At 36.3% G+C, this 17,834-nt stretch overlaps 1 pseudogene; it reads right to left on the bottom strand.

The window, feature by feature from the left end:
- LOC121475049 overlaps positions 1–17,834 on the bottom strand; it is an 81,588-nt pseudogene that overhangs the window by 42,126 nt on the left and 21,628 nt on the right.

The following is a 17,834-nucleotide window of genomic DNA, read 5'->3' as shown; positions in this document are numbered from 1 at the left end:
TAATGCTGTCCAGTTAACACTATCTCAGTTTCTGTTAGTATGAACCATCTCCTATCAGTTTAAAACAATTGGTTTTGGGGTTAAGTCCTAAGTTTTGCAGTGTTCTACCCGCTTCCGTTTTTTCCCCACAACAACTACCTAGGTCTGTAGAGGTCAATAGAGCAGAACTTGTCACAAGTGGCTATTGAACACCTAACGTGTGGCTATACTGGGTTTCAAGGACTTAGTACAAAAGAAAATGCAGAATATCTCCTTAAAAAATGTTTCATGTTAATTATGTGGTAAAATATTTGGGAAACAATAGGTTAAATATATTACTAAAATTAATTTCCCCCATTTATGTTTAATTTTTTAAATACAGCTACTAAAAAATTTAAAATTACATTTGTAGCTCACATTATATTTCTAATGGACAAGCACGTGGAGAAGCAAAAGGTCATACATTTATATATTATATCATTATTCTATTAACAATAATCCAAATACTTAGCACTTAAAAATAATAAAATCCTTATTTTCCACAATACAGTTTTATGACTAGATCATTTTTATTACCAAGGGAAGGTAAAGGAGCCAATGTAATAAAACTGCCCAGGTGCCTGGCACAGTGCTATGTAATTCACATACATTATTTCTTTTAATCTCATTATCGTGCTATGAAGAAGATATTAGAATCTTCACCTTATAAATAAGGATATATACTAAAAAGCTAAGTAGTTTTCCCAAGCATACATATCTATTATGTGGAAGAGCAAGGTATGGAACACAGATCAGTTAGGCTTCCAAGACCTTTATAGTGTGGGTGACATTCCCTTCCTCTCATCTTCACCCCATTAACCATTCAGAAGAAAGATTCCAAAATAAATCTACAGCCCATGGATCAACAGAAACTCATTTGTTTCAGTCTATACCTCGTATTCCTCTATATTTCTATTTCAGAAAATTATGGTAAATCCCATAAGTTATATTGCCGAATTCTATAATCGTTCGTGACTTAAACTTATTGGACTGAGACGTTCTTACTCAATACAATTTCTGAACCAAAAACAATTCTCTATTTCTTCTATCTTTTAGGTCTAAGTATTCAGGTCTACTCTAAAACATGGCTATTTTTTTTTAGCAATCTATTTCAATTGACCAACTATCTGGTCCATTCAGAACCCTTTGAGCCTATGTGGACAATGACTATATTTTGTGTACATATGTACAAGTGATCAAATAATTTACTGTGTGCGAGAGGTTGTCTAGGAAATGTATTTTTAAGTTATGGAAAGCTGAAATTTTCTGAGACATTTTGATAATTTATGGGAACATCTGGAAAGACTATATTTTTGTTAGTAGGTATCAGAATATCTGGAACATTTGAAACTATACGCAAAGATTCAGGAAAAAAATTGACACCACTATTTATAGGTTCAAAATAATACCAAAATAAGTTCATTAATTTAGACTTTGTGACATATTTTTTTCCCAAAATCTGGTTCTTTTTAACCTCTGAGCTTTTATTAATTGGACACTAATCTGTCCCACATACATATCCATCCAAGACAAACTAAACCTGCTGTTCACTCTGTGATGGCCAGAGAAGTAGTAATGGGCCTATAGAAACAAAGGCTCTACCGAAATGTTCCATTAACAAAAATCTTCACAACTTCTGAGTGCCATAATCTATATATCTCAGAGCCTAAGTGATATACTTCTGTATCAGTAAGGGACTGGGACCTGAGAAAGGTAGAAAAAGTGTCACAGCATGTCTTTTGGTAATAGAATTCACATACCGAACTTACCTAATGAAGTAGCTTCATTTGGACACTTAAAAAAATTAGATAGTACCTAAAGGTCTTAAAATATTTCCAAAGGAGAGACATAGAAAAATATATGTATGGTTCTATTGTAAAGACAAACACACAGAAGAACAGTGAAAGTTGAGATTACCAGACTCTCTGACTTCAAATGCAAGACGGATCGCTATAAACCAAAATGATCTGAGGAGTTTATCAGGCCTTAGATGGGGCAGTCATTGAAGGATAGAAGCAAAGAGAACCTCAGAAGTAAAAATATAGAGGCAGGAAAGAGAATTGCATTTTCCAAGACAGAGAAAAGATAAAGTTGGTTGCAGCAGAATGTGAAGGAAATGAAAGGGAAATCAGATAGAACATCTTCACTTTAGTTTATGCTGTGAAAATCTTGAATATCAGGTTAAAGATTTTGGATATTATCCTATATGTTATTGGGTAATATTAAACAATTTTATGCAAAATGACGAAAACATACCAATTGGATAAGATTTTGAATGAATGAGATCAAAACGAGAAAAGGGGATGTGATGCATATGATAAAGTGAGCCCTGACAAAATTGTGGCTCTAGATGAAGAATAAGGATAAGAATTTAATACAAATTGAAACGAAGGTAACAAGCCTGGAAGTTTAGGAGAGGCACTTAAGTATGGACAAAAATAGAGATAATATAGATATGGCAAGAGGGCAGTAAGTTGGAAGAGTAAGATGCAAAATTCCGTTGTTCTGGGGCTGACAAAACTATTAACAAGACATTTAAGCCACTCAAGACTGTGGACAGCCTTGTGGGGTATGAGTTTTTTTATTTGCTAACTTTACCAAATTCACTGAGTGCACTAGAGCAATATGAACAAAGTCACTGAGAAATTGTTTATTATTTATTGGAATTCCTACCAGTTGAAATAACATAGCATGAAGCGATTATTCAAGAATAATCATAGGTGGACAGCCTGGGTGGCTCAGCGGTTTAGTGCCGCCTTCAGCCCAGGGCATGATCCTGGAGACCGAGAATCGAGTCCTATATCAGGCTCCCTGCATGGAGCTTGCTTCTCCCTCTGCCTGTGTCTCTGCCTCTCTCTTTCTCTGTGTCTCTCCTGAATAAATAAATAAATAAAATCTTTAAAAAAAAGAAAAAAGAATAATCATAGGTAATTGGGCAAATGAGCACACACATGCAGAAGCAAAGAGACTATTGAAGGCATTTATCCTTGGAAGATATAAAACAGCTAAACTAGTAGTTGTTTCACTATTTTGTTTTCATTCATTGGAATGTATCCTTTGATCTGAAATGTTAAAATTTCTCATAACAGATACAGTTCACCTTAACCTTGTCTTTTTAAAATTGTCATCAGCAGTTCTCCAAAACTCCATTCTTATTCCATATGACTTTTATACCAGGCACTCAAATATAGGAAGTGAGAGAATGAATAGTACACTAAGTGGTGAATTTGTTTATTCCTTTAATATAGTTTTTTGGAGCACCTGGGTGGCTCAGTGGTTAAGTATCTGCCTTTGGCTCAGGCCATAGTCCCAGAATCTTGGGATCAAGTCCCACATCAGGGTCCCCGCAGGGAGCCTGCTTCTCCCCTTCCTATGTCTCTGCCTTTCTCTGTCTCTTTCATGGATAAATAAAAATACAATCTTTTAAAAATATATATATATTTAAATATATTTATATATACTTTATATTTTTATATATACTATACTTTATATTTTTAACCAAGATTATTGTTGAGTTTTCTCTAAATTATTTCAACTACATGATTTTATAAGAAGCATATGGGGACTTGTCTTGGGAAGGATGCATTTGGGAGGATTGGCTTTTATTTGATCACATACTCAAAAGATATCATTTATAACAGATTGGGGTCTATTTATCTTTCCACAGTTTGTTATCTAACATTACCATCAAGGTCACAATTCTAAATCAAACAAGTTTGGAAATAATAGAGATCTGAGAACTTTAAAAGCATTATAACAAGTAATGCTTGATGATACTTTATGGTACATTGTAACAAAAAAAAAACTACTTACATTTTTTTCTTCCTAACCCCCCTCTACATTACAACTATAATAGAGACACTATGAACTTTATTCTATCTTGATTCACTTGGAAAAATAAAAGTACATTTAAAAAGTTCTAAGATAAATGGACTACTATTACTAAAGCCACAGCTATTAGTATTATTTATAATTGCTGCTCCCTTTTAAAAGGAGCCCCTTGCCAAAGGAATCATAAAAGCTACCGATTTTCACTTCTGCAGAGATGGATTTGTGGATATTAATGTCTCCTTTTGTCACATCTTTTTATTTTATTCAGCAAAGTCGAGAGAAAAGCTAAACTAGGCAGAACAAATAGAAGTTCTTTGACTTGTATGACAGAAAATTCCCTCAGGTGGAAGCTTCAAACAGCTATAATAAATCTTGATTTAGAGAAGTGTAATATTTCATGATAGAAGATATTTCATTTCCCTAAACTGCTGTATTGCACATGCCTATAAGAGAAGAGCAAAAAACACGAGATTTTTATTGACTGACGAAAATAGGACTGATAGTTACTTAGGATCTGAAAACAAAACAAAAAAAAAGCAGTAAGCTAATTTGTGAAATTAGGATAAGACTACATAAATTGTAGGATGGTATTAGTAGCTACCTTCATAAGGTCCTTGTCACAATCAGTAGGTATTCCATCAAATACCTACTATCACCACCACCAGTGTTACTTTTTGCTTGTTTGTTTAAGATTTTAAGTAATCTCTATACCCAACATGAGGCTGGAACTCACAACCCCGAGATCAAGAGTCACATGCCCCACTGACTGAGTTAGCCAGGTGCTCCATAGTGTTACTTCTATTACTACTAATATACCTTAAGCAACATCATATAATAATTATATAATATTTATATCACATTTAAATGACTTTCATTATATCAGAAGTTACTATCTATTAGAAATTGCACTTTTGAGGGGACACCTGGGTGGCTGAGTCAGTTAACCATCTGACTCTTGATTTCAGCTCAGGTAGTGATCTCAGGATTGTGATCTCAGGGTCATGGGATTGAGCCACATCTTGGGCTCCATACTGGATGGTGTGGAGTCTGCTTGGGATCTTCTCTCGCCCTTTCCCTTCTCCCACACACTTTTTATATAAATAAATAAATAAATAAATAAATAAATAAATAAATAAATAAAACTTTAATTTTAAAAAATCACACTTTTTTTCCTTTCCTTTTCACACTTGAATGTAATTTAATATAAATCAGGATTAGTAGTATAGTCATCATAACTCTATTTGGTAATTTTTAATAGATTAAGCTTAACTTTAGCCAAGTCCTCACTCTAAACACTCCACTTTAGTTTGTTTAAACAATCAATATTTAACCCCAGAAAGATAACCTCGGGTTATTTTGTGAAGATACATTGGAGGCCACCATCAGGCTACCCCATGATGTAAGTGGGGTTTTAGAAATGTGCTTCTGGAAGTCACAGAGGGGCTAGTCTGGAGAGGAAAAGAATGTTGGGAGAAAGAATACTTAGAAGGTTGTCGGAGTCATTCAGGAATAAAATGAGAAAAATGTGTCCATTTTTGCAAATAATATGAAATGAAATGAAAAAATAGAGTAATACCTCACTTAGATAAAAATGAACTTTTGGCAGGTGGTAATCATTAAATATAAAGCTATGAACCTGCCCTGGAACAAAAAATGACCATAAACACATGCACAAGAAATGACCCTCAGCCCTATTCAGAGCCTATCTTTACATAGAAATCACGCAGTCCATCCCAGGTTGCAAAAAAAGTATTTTTAAAACGAAAGAGAATTTAAAAATACATAAAAGGAGAAAAACTACTATAGCAATACCCCTAGGGAACATTTTAATCTAACATCATCATCAAGATGAGTTTGGTTATATTTATAACCCAACAAGAGAGTGAATGTTTTCTCCAGAAGTCTCAAGAGCTACAGATGGTCAATAGCAAAGTGAGGCTGATTCTCAAGAGGATAGCAGCATAGGATTAGGGAGAGAAAATGGCCAAGTTTCCTAACAGGCTGTCAGAAATAGGGAGTACAACTTGGGAAGAGGCAGAGGAACCAGAGGGCATGGGAACTGAAGCAATGCCATGGAACCCCATTTGAACATTGTAATGCATGCACAGCAACAACCAGAACCGAGGTTCAGAACAATATCCACCTAAATTTCTGAAAGACAGAGAGGATTTGGATGGCATTAACTTTCTGATTAATGAGAAAAACCCAAATTTTATTTATGCATTACTGTTTAAAATTTCTGTCACCGGAGATAGAATAGTTTAACAGTGCTAAGAAGTGACTTTGGAGTCAGCCAGATCTGAGTTTAAAGCCCAATTTCACTGGGTTGTATTACTTTGGACAAGATATTTAACATCTCAGTCTTTCTTCATAACAGTAATGACAATACTTACCTTCTAGACTGTTAAAAAGATGAAATAATACATCTAAAGTTGTGTTAGTTATTGATTACTGTGTAGCAAATTACCTCAAAACTTAGTGACTGAAATTTGATCATGTTATAGTCACTTAACTCAGTTCCTCATTCAGAGGATGGAATTACACAAAGCATGAATTCCAGGAGGTGGGATCATTGGAGGTTTTCTTGGAGACTGTCTGCCACAACTGTGTTTAGCAAAGTATTAGCATATAATGAAAGCTCAATACATGCTCCTAGGATTATTATCATCTGGAAAATTTATAAAAACAGCTATTTATTGTTAGCAGATGAGGCACTACTTGTGCTCAAGCTTCAAGTAATATCCTAAAAAGCAAATAAAATGGGATATACCCAAGCCTGAAACTCAAGTCAAAATATTAATCCAGCAAGTTTTACCTGAACACACAATATTAGAAAACATTTGTATCAGGGGAAAAGGGAGACAGTCAGCAGCAAAAGGCTATGAGGAGGATTAGTATCATCTATCCACTCTGAAGATTTAAAAAAAGTGGCCTGCTCTCACCATGACCACTAGATTCTACAACTGAAGAGACCTGAATTAAGAAATGTCCTGCTATCTTTCAAATGATAATGTGGGGCAAAGAAAAATTATTATCTATCACCTCAGGAATTTGGCAGAATGGCTAGACAATGATTTTTATAAGCCAAATCAGATCTCCTTCAAATTTAGTGAATACACACTGTAGGAGAAAATGAAAGAGGAATTCAAAGAATTTGATGGTCTAAATCCTGAACTAAAATAGCTGTCTCTCTAGTCTTTGCCAAGAAAATATTAAAGATGTCAAAAACTGGTCACTATCACTGTTATAAACATGAACAGTTCTCAGAAGAGCACAATCTTGGATAACATAGACACCCTAAAACTGACAAGCTCAAATCCATTACATTCTAAATGTATCTTCATCTGCAACCCACCCACCAGCAAAATGTCCTAAGACAGCTGCTAATTTAAAGGCAGAATTAATTATAAGTGACTTAGTGACAGATGCTCTGCGTTTGGACTCCAACTGAAAAGTCTCTATGTTCTGGGCACAATGCTGGTGTTTTACTCTAAAGATTTTGCTACAGCCGTGCAGTGCTACTTGGTGGGTGGCTTGCTTGCAACCTGTTTGGGCATACCACTGTGACTTAGCCTAGTTTTCTGATTTCCCCAGCTTGCTGTCCCTTTGCTAGTCCTTTTCTTCTTTCCCTATGGCTAAAGCACAGTTTTACTTGTCACAGTCCATCAGGATATACAGGAGAAAAGGGATCCATACCAATAAATTTACCTACCCTTCCTTTCTTTATTAGCCAGACAAGGTATTTCAGACAGAAAGCACTGACCCTGCAAAGAGCCACTTCCTCTTTGGGATGAGCCACTGCTTCACGAATTCACAGCTACTGTGGTCAATCGACATTCCTATTTTCCCATAAAGCATCTGATTCTTAATGCTAGAGAAGAAATTTAGAATGTTTCCATTATTTTAAAAGTAATACATTAGAAAAGTTAGAAATGCAGAATACTAAAGGGGAAAGGAGAGAAAATGAGTGGGAAAAATCAGAGAGGGTGACAGAACATGAGACTTCTTTTTTTAAATTATTTTTTTTATTGGAGTTTGATTTGCCAACATATAGCATAACACCCAGTGCTCATCCTGCCAAGTGCCCCCCTCAGTGCCCGTCATCCAGTCACCCCAACCCCCTGCCCACCTCCCTTTCCACCACCCCTTGTTCGTTTCCTACAGTTAGGAGTCTCTCATGTTCTGTCTCCCTCTCTGATATTTCCCACTCATTTTCTCTCCTTTCCCCTTTATTCCCTTTCACTATTTTCTATATTCCCCGAATGAATGAGACCATAGGATGTTTGTCCTTCTCCAATTGACTTACTTCACTCAGCATGATACCCTCCAGTTTCATCCATGTAGAAGCAAATGGTGGGTATTTGTCGTTTCTAATGGCTGAGTAATATTCCATTGTATACATAGACCACATCATCCTGATCCATTCATCTTTCGATGGACACCGAGGCTCCTTCCACAGTTTGGCTATTGTGGACATTGATGCTAAAAACTTTGGGATGCAGGTGTTCCGGCATTTCTGGAATCTTTGGGGTAAATCCCCAGCAGTGCAATTGCTGGGTCATAGGGCAGTTCTATTTTTAACTCTTTGAGGAACCTCCACACAGTTTTCCAGAGTGGCTGTGCCAGTTCACATTCCCACCAACAGTGCAAGAGGGTTCCCCTTTCTCCACATCCTCTCCAACATTTGTTGTTTCCTGCCTTGTTAATTTTCCCCATTCTCACTGGTGTGAGGTGGTATCTCATTGTGGTTTTGATTTGTATTTCCCTGATGGCAAGTGATGCAGAGCATTTTCTCATGTGCGTGTTGGCCATGTCTGTGTCTTCCTCTGAAATTTCTGTTCATGTCTTTTGCCCATTTCATGATTGGATTGTTTGTTTCTTTGCTGTTGAGTTTAATCAGTTCTTTATAGATCTTGGATATTAGCCCTTTACCTGATAGGTCATTTGCAAATATCTTCTCCCATTCTGTAGGTTGTCTTACAGTTTTGTTGACTGTTTCTTTTGCTGTGCAGAAGCTTTTTTTTTTTTTTAATTTTATTTATTTATGATAGTCACAGAGAGAGGGGGGGGCAGAGACACAGGCAGAGGGAGAAGCAGGCTCGGAGCCCGATGTGGGATTCGATCCCGAGTCTCCAGGATCGCGCCCCGGGCCAAAGGCAGGCGCCAAACCGCTGCGCCACCCAGGGATCCCTGTGCAGAAGCTTTTTATCTTGATTAAGTCCCAATATCATTTTTGCTTTTGTTTCTCTTGCCTTCATAGATGTATCTTGAAAGAAGTTGCTGTGGGGAAACACTGGGAGCCTTTCCCCTAAGATCAGGAACACAAAAGGGATGTCCACTCTCACCACTGCTATTCAACATAGTACTAGAAGTCCTCGCCTCAGCAATCAGACAACAAAAAGAAATAAAAGGCATTCAAGTTGGCAAAGATGAAGTCAAACTCTCCCTCTTCACAGATGACATGACACTGTACACAGAAAACCCAAAAGCCTCCACCCCAAGATTGCTAGAACTCATACGGCAATTCGGCAGTGTGGCAGGATACGAAATCAATGCCCAGAAATCAGTGGCATTTCTATACACTAACAATGAGACTGAAGAGAGAGAAATTAAGGAGTCAATCCCATTTACAATTTCACCCAAAAGCATAAGATACCTAGGAATAAACCTTACCAAAGAGGTAAAAGAGCTATACCTTAAAAACTACAGAACACTTCTGAAAGAAATTGAGGAAGACACAAAGAGATGGAAAAATATTCCATGCTCATGGATTGGAAGAATTAATATTGTGAAAATGTCAATGTTACCCAGGGCAATTTACACATTTAATGCAATCCCTATCAAAATACCATGGACTTTCTTCAGAGAGTTGGAACAAATCATCTTAAGATTTGTGTAGAATCAGAAAAGACCCCGAATAGCCAGGGGAATATTGAAAAAGAAAACCGAGCTGGGGGCATCACAATGCCAGATTTCAGGTTGTACTACAAAGCTGTGATCATCAAGACAGTGTGGTACTGGCACAAAAACAGACACATAGATCAATGGAACAGAATAGAGAACCCAGAAATGGGTCCTCAACTCTATGGTCAACTAATATTCGACAAAGGAGGAAAGACTATCCACTGGATAAAAGACAGTTTCTTCAATAAATGGTGCTGGGATAATTGGACAGCCATGTGCAGAAGAATGAAACTAGACCACTCTCTTACACCAGACACAAAGATAAACTCAAAATGGATGAAAGATCTAAATGTGAGATAAGAATCCATCAAAATCCTAGAGGAGAACACAGGCAACATTCTTTTTGAACTTGGCTACAGCAACTCCTTGGAAGAGATTCCTAACTCTGGGAAATGAACAAAGGGTAGTGGAAGGGGAGGTGGGTGGGGGATGGAGTGATGGGGTGATGGGCACTGAGGGGGGCACTTGACGGGATGAGAACTGGGTGTCTATATGTCGGCAAATCGAACTCCAATAAAAAAATATACTAAAAAAATTGGAATACATTTTTCTAGTCGATTAGATGAATTATTTTAAAGCGTTCTCCATGTCTTGTTTTTGGCAGAAGTCCTTATTATGTATCATACATAGAGGAAAAGGATGTTTTTGCCTTAATTTTATACTTATATGCCTGGGGTAATTGTTGGCCGATGATATTTTTTATACTTATCTTTATTAAGACATTCCTGAATTCAATTCAGCATATTCTAAAGACTAAATTCTAATATGTTATACAAGATAAGATAACCAATGTTATTATTTTTCTTTATAAAAATTAAGCTTCACCTACTGATAAGTTCGGAGAAAATTATAGTATTTGGGAAAAACGGCTATCCTTTCTGTGTATTTAAATCATATTTTTTAGAATGGCTTAACTATACAAATGTTACTCCTATCACATAGGTTTTGTTCACCAAATTTCTAGGAACTTAACAATTCTCTTTCGTAGATTCTACTCTTCTGACTGCCATATATTTTTTAAAGTAGGCCCTATGTCCAACGTTGAATTTGAACTCATGACCCAAGATCGAGAGTCACATGCTCTATGAACTGAGCCAACCATGCACCCCCAGACTGCTGTATTAACTTTGTATAATCATTATATTCAACAATCATGATTTGCAAAATATTAAAAAAGGAAAATTATTTCTGTATTTTATCATCTCTTAAAGTACACTCTATGGACTAGATCATTCCTGGTAGGTACCTAGGTGAAAATTAAGGACAGTCCCTTGATGTTTTCTGGTACTTCTTAAGTAATAAAAAGTTCTATGGTCAAGTTCCATGATAGAGTTGCAGTAATTATGTGATTTATTTCTATATAATGGTCAAATTCAACACTGCTTTAAAGTTAAAACAAATACCTCCTTCGAAACATGTATGAGTTTTTATACTTTGCTTTGAAATACAGTATCAATCTTCTCAGTGCTTCAACCAAAACTTCTGACATCTTTCTATGTGTCCCTTTTGCCTTATGTTCATAACTTTTAGAAGTTATACTAGTTCCCCCAAATATTAGCTGTTAGTATATTAGAGCACCTGCTCTCTATAACAAATGAAAATAAACCAAATCTGATATTCAAAGGATTTATTCTGTTCACCTTTCAGAAAAAAACAAAAGCAAAAACAGAATTGCCTTATTACTTGTCCTCTGTTTATCACAAGAATTATATGCTTTCTCTAAACAGTAAGAACAAAAGGCCTAAATTTCATCTCCAGGGCCCTCATCGAATCCCAGAGAAGACAATTTTATTCTAGTGAAACCTCACCAACTCTTTTTTTTTTTTCTTTTATTTTTTTAGAATATTAGAGCTACCTCTGTCTACTTCCCTCTTTAGTGTTTCTGGTCTACTACTCTGCAAATTACCTAATTCTGGTAGACATTCTGATTTCTCATCACTCCCCTTTCCAAGCCTACCCACCACCACCACCCCACACACACTATTAATATATTCCCTACCCATTTCAACCCACTGTCTTATTCATCCTAATTCCCTTCATCAATACCTTTGGCACCAAAACTTACTACCCTTACATAAATGAAAGCTTATCCAAACCTACATCTTAGTGTGTGAAAACTTTTTTACTCCATTATGGCTCATATGCTAAAAGATATTAAGTAATGCATTGACATCATTTCTTACCAGCCTATTAAAGGTTTTTCTGCCTCTGGCTCCTTCCACTCAGAGCAGACTAGAGAATAAAAGGGCATCAGCCTCCTCTGTCCTTCTCTACCACTCAGTTGGATCACTACTGACACATTCCATACCACACTCCTAGAACAATCACAGTGCAAACATGTAATAACCATGCTTTGGGACATAGTTCCCCTACATGATATGTATGCTGTACTCACAGAATCTACTCTCTGTCTTCATAAAACCCAAACTTAAGTCACTTATCTCCTGAACTTAGGTAATCAGGAAGATATGATTCATCATCTATCCCAACACACCACTATCATTCTTGTTCTCCTTAAACATAGCTCTTTATATATAACCCTTTGCCCAAATACCTTTAATGGGTTCCCCTTTATATACAAGAGTAAATATCAGTTTGGATTTAAGCTCCTGCACTGTAGAGACCTAGCCTTACTGTACTGAAGATAGAGTTGCCATATTTAGCAAATAAAAATAGAGGACTTTATCTAGCCATCCTTAGTGAAGGACAGCCAACTATAGAGGTGAGACCAAACTACTCCCAAATCAAATACTATGCTTGCTACTATTTAAAATTCTAAATGTCAGGGGATCCCTGGGTGTTTCAGTGGTTTAGCGCCTGCCTTTGGCCCGGGGCATGGTCCTGGAGTCCTGGGATCAAGTCCCACATCAGGCTCCCTGCATGGAGCCTGCTTCTCGTTCTGCCTGTGTCTCTGCCTTTCTCTCTCTCTCTCTCTCTCTCTCTCTCTCTCTCTCTCTCTGTGTGTCTTTCATGAATAAATAAATAAATAAAATCCTTTAAAAAAATTAAATGTCAGAGGAGCTGGGGTGGCTTAGTTGGTTAAACATCCAACTTGATCTCAGCTCAGGTCGTGATCTTAGGGTCATGAGTTCAAGTCCCACATTGGGTTCCATGCTAGGTGTGGAGCCTACTTTAAAAAAAAAAAAAAACATTCTAAACAAAATAGCAGGGACACTGACCAATCAGAATGGATACAGATGGTTAACAAGTAATAAGACTGAATCAATGTTTCCCCATAACATATCAACTTTGAGCACTTCCCAACTCGTACTGCATTCCCCAAAAGAAATACCATTGCCCTTTCCTTTATCCCTCCAAATACTACCCATCTTTCAAAGATTTCTTTAATGTTAAATTTTTCTGTAAAACTTTTCTGAACTATCCAAAGTGGTTTAGTATAAAAGTCAAGTTGAATCCTCCCTTATTTAAATTTCTCTATAGCAAGGACTGCTTATGTGGCTCACTTAAGATATGTGGTCTATGCAATGTCAACTCTCCATAAATCTTTTGCATTTCTGCATATCTCATAAGCAGAGACACTGACTGATCTTTGTTCTGGACTATCTTTTCAAGGATTATTATACAGCAAACAGCCTCAGAATACAGAGTAGTGTTTCCCTCTGGAGCAAAGGGAAGGCATGCTTACTGCCTATTATAAAACATTCAGATTTCCTAAGCATAGAGTTGCTCTTCTGTAACAAAACCCAGTAAGTATGCAAGTATTCATCAGGTCCATGGGTATTACTTCTTTGGAACTTAGAAGCAAGGGAAACTGACTCAAATATGCCATTGCTCATAGAGTGTGCTCTTCTGTAATATTGAAGGCCTTGTTCTCCCACCTAGGAGTCTTTTGTCTTCTGCTAGCATAAACAAAACTAATCGACAGGCTAACTTATAAGCTATTTAGTACAGTAAAACCTCAGACCCTTCATAGTTATTGTTACTCCCTTGTTATTTAAATGTTTTGTACATGAAATATAATACCTCCAACTAGATTATACTTAATTAATAAATTACCATTCATTTAATGCCTACACTGCATATAGTGATAATTACACCAAAAAGTCTCATTGAATAATAATACTTAAAAATATTTTGAGAAGAAAAACAAAAATGTAAAGGGGAAAGAGGTTATAGGAAATGTTTAGGAAAAGACTATAAACAAGGAAGAAAGTCTTCTTGAGAAATTGGGCATCGGCTTAAAGTTAAGAATAAGGCTAAACTTGGAATGTTGGAAAAAGATCCAGACAAAGTGAAGGAATCAATAAGAACTCATCTCCAAATCTGATTTCTGAATTGGTGCTGCATATTGGCATTGCCTAATTTTTAAAGAGCCTACATCATCATTCTTGCCATCTGCAACAAATTATTTATCATTCTTAAAAATCATTTTGATAGTATTAAGGATACCACTGCCATGATGGCGATACAGATGGACAGCAGGAATTAAGAAGGCACCAACACAAAGCTTCTCTAAGCTCTGAACTAAAACAGAGTGGGCCACAGTTAACAATCATCTGGCTGTGGATCTCCAAATAACTATAGGCCACTCTGGTATTAGCAATAAGGCTGTGTAATGACCCTGTGCAGGAGCTGTATAGTAGAACACTGCTGTCAAGTAGGTGGTCTTGCACCAAAGACTTAAGCTACATGAAAACTACAACATTCATCTGAAAAAAAAAAAAATTAGGTATACATTTTTAAATAGCCTGATGTTAGCATGGCCTCAAGCTACCTATGTTTATTCAGGAAGAGAAATTTATAGTATTGTTCACCATAGAAGGTAAAAGTATTCATATTATTACTGAAATGACCTCTCCAGTGTTCCATAAGAAATTCATGGTAAAATGTATAACCTCTGTCATTAGAAAGAAATGCCAATGGAATGAACTTGATTTTTAAGTAATAAAGTCTACATTTGGAAAATCAAAACCTTTCTTGACCTGGAACTTTATATTCCAAATTGGCACATGGATTATGAACTAAATGTCAAGATTTTTCTAGCCTCTTTCCCTGACTTGTTTTAATTTCATAAGACAATTTTGGATGCCCTCATGCTGAGTCTCATCATCCATCAGAACATTTAAATTAAAACATCTGACAGACAAACTTGGCTTATGAATTCATTTTCATAATGTTAAAATGCCCAGATCAAGGCTCTGTGTCTGATAAGTGGGCTTTTTTGGAAAAAAAATAAGCATATTATAAGCCAGCAGGAGCTATCCGGTTACTTACATTTTTATGCAAGAATTAGATATTAGAAGATTCCTAGGTCCGTGTAATCAACCGCAATTTAAACTTTTTTTCTTTTGTAGGACTTATCAGCTTCTAGAAATGGACAATGATGACTTCCAAATGCAATGAAAAATTGCAGGAAAAAAAAGTATTGCATTATAATGTTTCTCTGATATCCTCAAGCTCCTTATCCTAAAGTCTATAACTGAAGTATAAAAGTAACAGGTTTACAAAACATACATTCTCTAGGTGTTTTTCTTCTCTCCTTCAGCAGGGCCTAAAGCTTAGACATCAACAAAGTGTACTTTGTTCACTTCATCTCTAACCTCAGTCAGACTCTCAACCTTGAGCTCCCTTTAGGTGCCAAACCACCACAACTTACCCCATATTCTCTCTCTCTAATCTAAGACCCCAGGCTTCCAGAGTGTAGCCACATTCAATGACTAAAGGGCCATGGTAAACAGAAGTACTTCACATATTATTTTTCTGAGTCTAAAAAAATGTACCTCATGCCAGGCTTCCTGAGAATTATTTTCTTAACACCAGAAGATTATTCTAATAGTCACATAAAATAGTACTTGGCACATTACATGGGCTCAATAGCTTTTTAACCAGACTGACCTAATCATAACAATTTTCAGCAGACTGAAAGAGAAGATGTTCTCACACATTTTACACTACAGACACAGAGCTTGATAGTAACAGACTGACAAACCTTGCAAAGAGAAAGGGATACACCCAAAAATTAGGCTGAAAATGTTACTCAACAATTCATTACACAAGCAAATTTGAGCCACCTGATATTCATTATCAATTTTGGGGGTCAGATAACAAATCATAACGATAGCCATAAGGAAGGTCATTTTAAGTACTTACTATGCACTACATATTGTGACCATCATGTTATATATGCTGCCTCTGCACTGGGTTACACCACATGTATCAGTCAGGACATGTTAGTTAATACTATGAAACAAATAGCTCTGAAATATCAGTGCCTTTAAACAGCAAAGATTTATTTCTGGCCCACATTGTTCTGCCAGCAGGGACCAGCTGGAGCTGACTATAACTAATACTATGTCGACACTTGCTTCAAACATCTCCAAGACAGAGGAAAGGTTGTTGCAATTTGTGCATTGGTTTATAAAAGCTTCTGTCTGGAAAACACACACATCACTTCCACTCACATTTTATTGGCCAGGGAAGTTACTGACTTCAAGTGTGTCCAAAAGAAAATCCAGAACATTATTAACAGCCCTAATTATACCACCTTATAAAATACTGGAGCCTCAAGAGACTTTGGAGGTTGTCTTGCAAAATCCTATCATTTTACAGATGTGGAATGCAGTCCTAGAGAGATGAAATTCACACAGCCGTCAATGGTAGTGCCCGAAGAAAGAACCTGCATCCTGCTACGAGACTTTTATCCTTAAGAAATCATGCTATTGCAGGAAATTTGACTGAATGTATAGGAATAACTATAGATAAGGCAGCATTTGGTAAAGAAGTTTGTTTTGTGGGTTTATTTATTTCAAAGAGAGTTTTACAATATGTTTTAGTTTTTTCTGTTCTGTCCAGATATTTACTTATAATAGACCCTAAAAAGGTCTTTAAATAAAGTTCTTAAAATGACAACAAAGAATTAATTTAAAGCAACTGGACCACCCAATAGCTAATATAGTAAGATCAAACTACAATGATAGTAAAATGTACTGCACATTTATTATATGCCAGGCACCACTTTAACATTTAATAGGTACTATTCATTTAATCCTCAGAACGGCCTTTTAAGGTACATACTAATACTTACACCATTTGACTGAAATAACTGAAGAGTTAAATAACTTGTTCAAGGCCACACATCTATTAAGTAGTAGACCTAAGATTTTAAGTTGGACATTCCACCTAGAATCCACACTCTTAATCTCTGCCATTCTAAACCACCACACCATACATGAGGACTTCATTTATCTGTTAATTTAAGTATGAAATAAATACACACAATAATTTACAGTTAATTTACAGTGTCTAATCTTAATTTCCAGTTCTTTCAGCAACATATGTTAAGGAAATGTCCTTGGCCTATGTAGGGTATTTCATTCTATCCCATTGTACTTTTTAAGTTTCTTGAGGGCAGAGATCAGGCCAACATCCAGCACCATGCCAGGAATGTAATTAATGCTTAATAAATATTTGTGGAGGGAATGAATGAATTCAAGTTCTCCACTGTTTCTGATTTATCATTGTCATTAATAACATCTATACGCGAAAGCCTTTTTATTAAGAAGTTTTTTAAAAATTTAATACACGTTTCAAAATCTTTAGGTTCTTGGTCTGAAATGCTCAGACACAGTCTTTATCAACTGTTAATTTTGACCCCAAAATAGCTTTTTGGTATCTACTGAACTATACTTGCTTTTTATTTCCTCCATGCTCTTTAGTCATTTGGTACCATGTCCTATAGCCTCCATGTGCACCTTTCTGCATCCCAAGGAGAAAGTTCTCCCTGAGTTCACGAAAAGAAATTCAGATGACTACTACTATATTTATTATACATGAATTCCCCCACTGCCCTCTAGTGTCTTCCAGAATCCAGGCTGAGAGACTGGAAACAGGTCACTGAAATCTGATACTAAACATAAGATTCACAAAATTCACCATTTCATGTAGAAAGGTACACTAGAAATTTCCATCTCCTTAGATGTATTGATCACCAATTATAACAAAATAGGCAGAAGGAGGGAAAGATAGAGGAAAAAAGAGACTAAGATAAACTGTTATATCCT

Source organism: Vulpes lagopus, chromosome 13, assembly GCF_018345385.1.
Source record: "Vulpes lagopus strain Blue_001 chromosome 13, ASM1834538v1, whole genome shotgun sequence".
NCBI lineage: Eukaryota > Metazoa > Chordata > Mammalia > Carnivora > Canidae > Vulpes > Vulpes lagopus.
The sequence above is the reverse complement of the archived record's forward strand: the minus strand, read 5'-3'. Positions and strand labels throughout refer to the sequence as shown.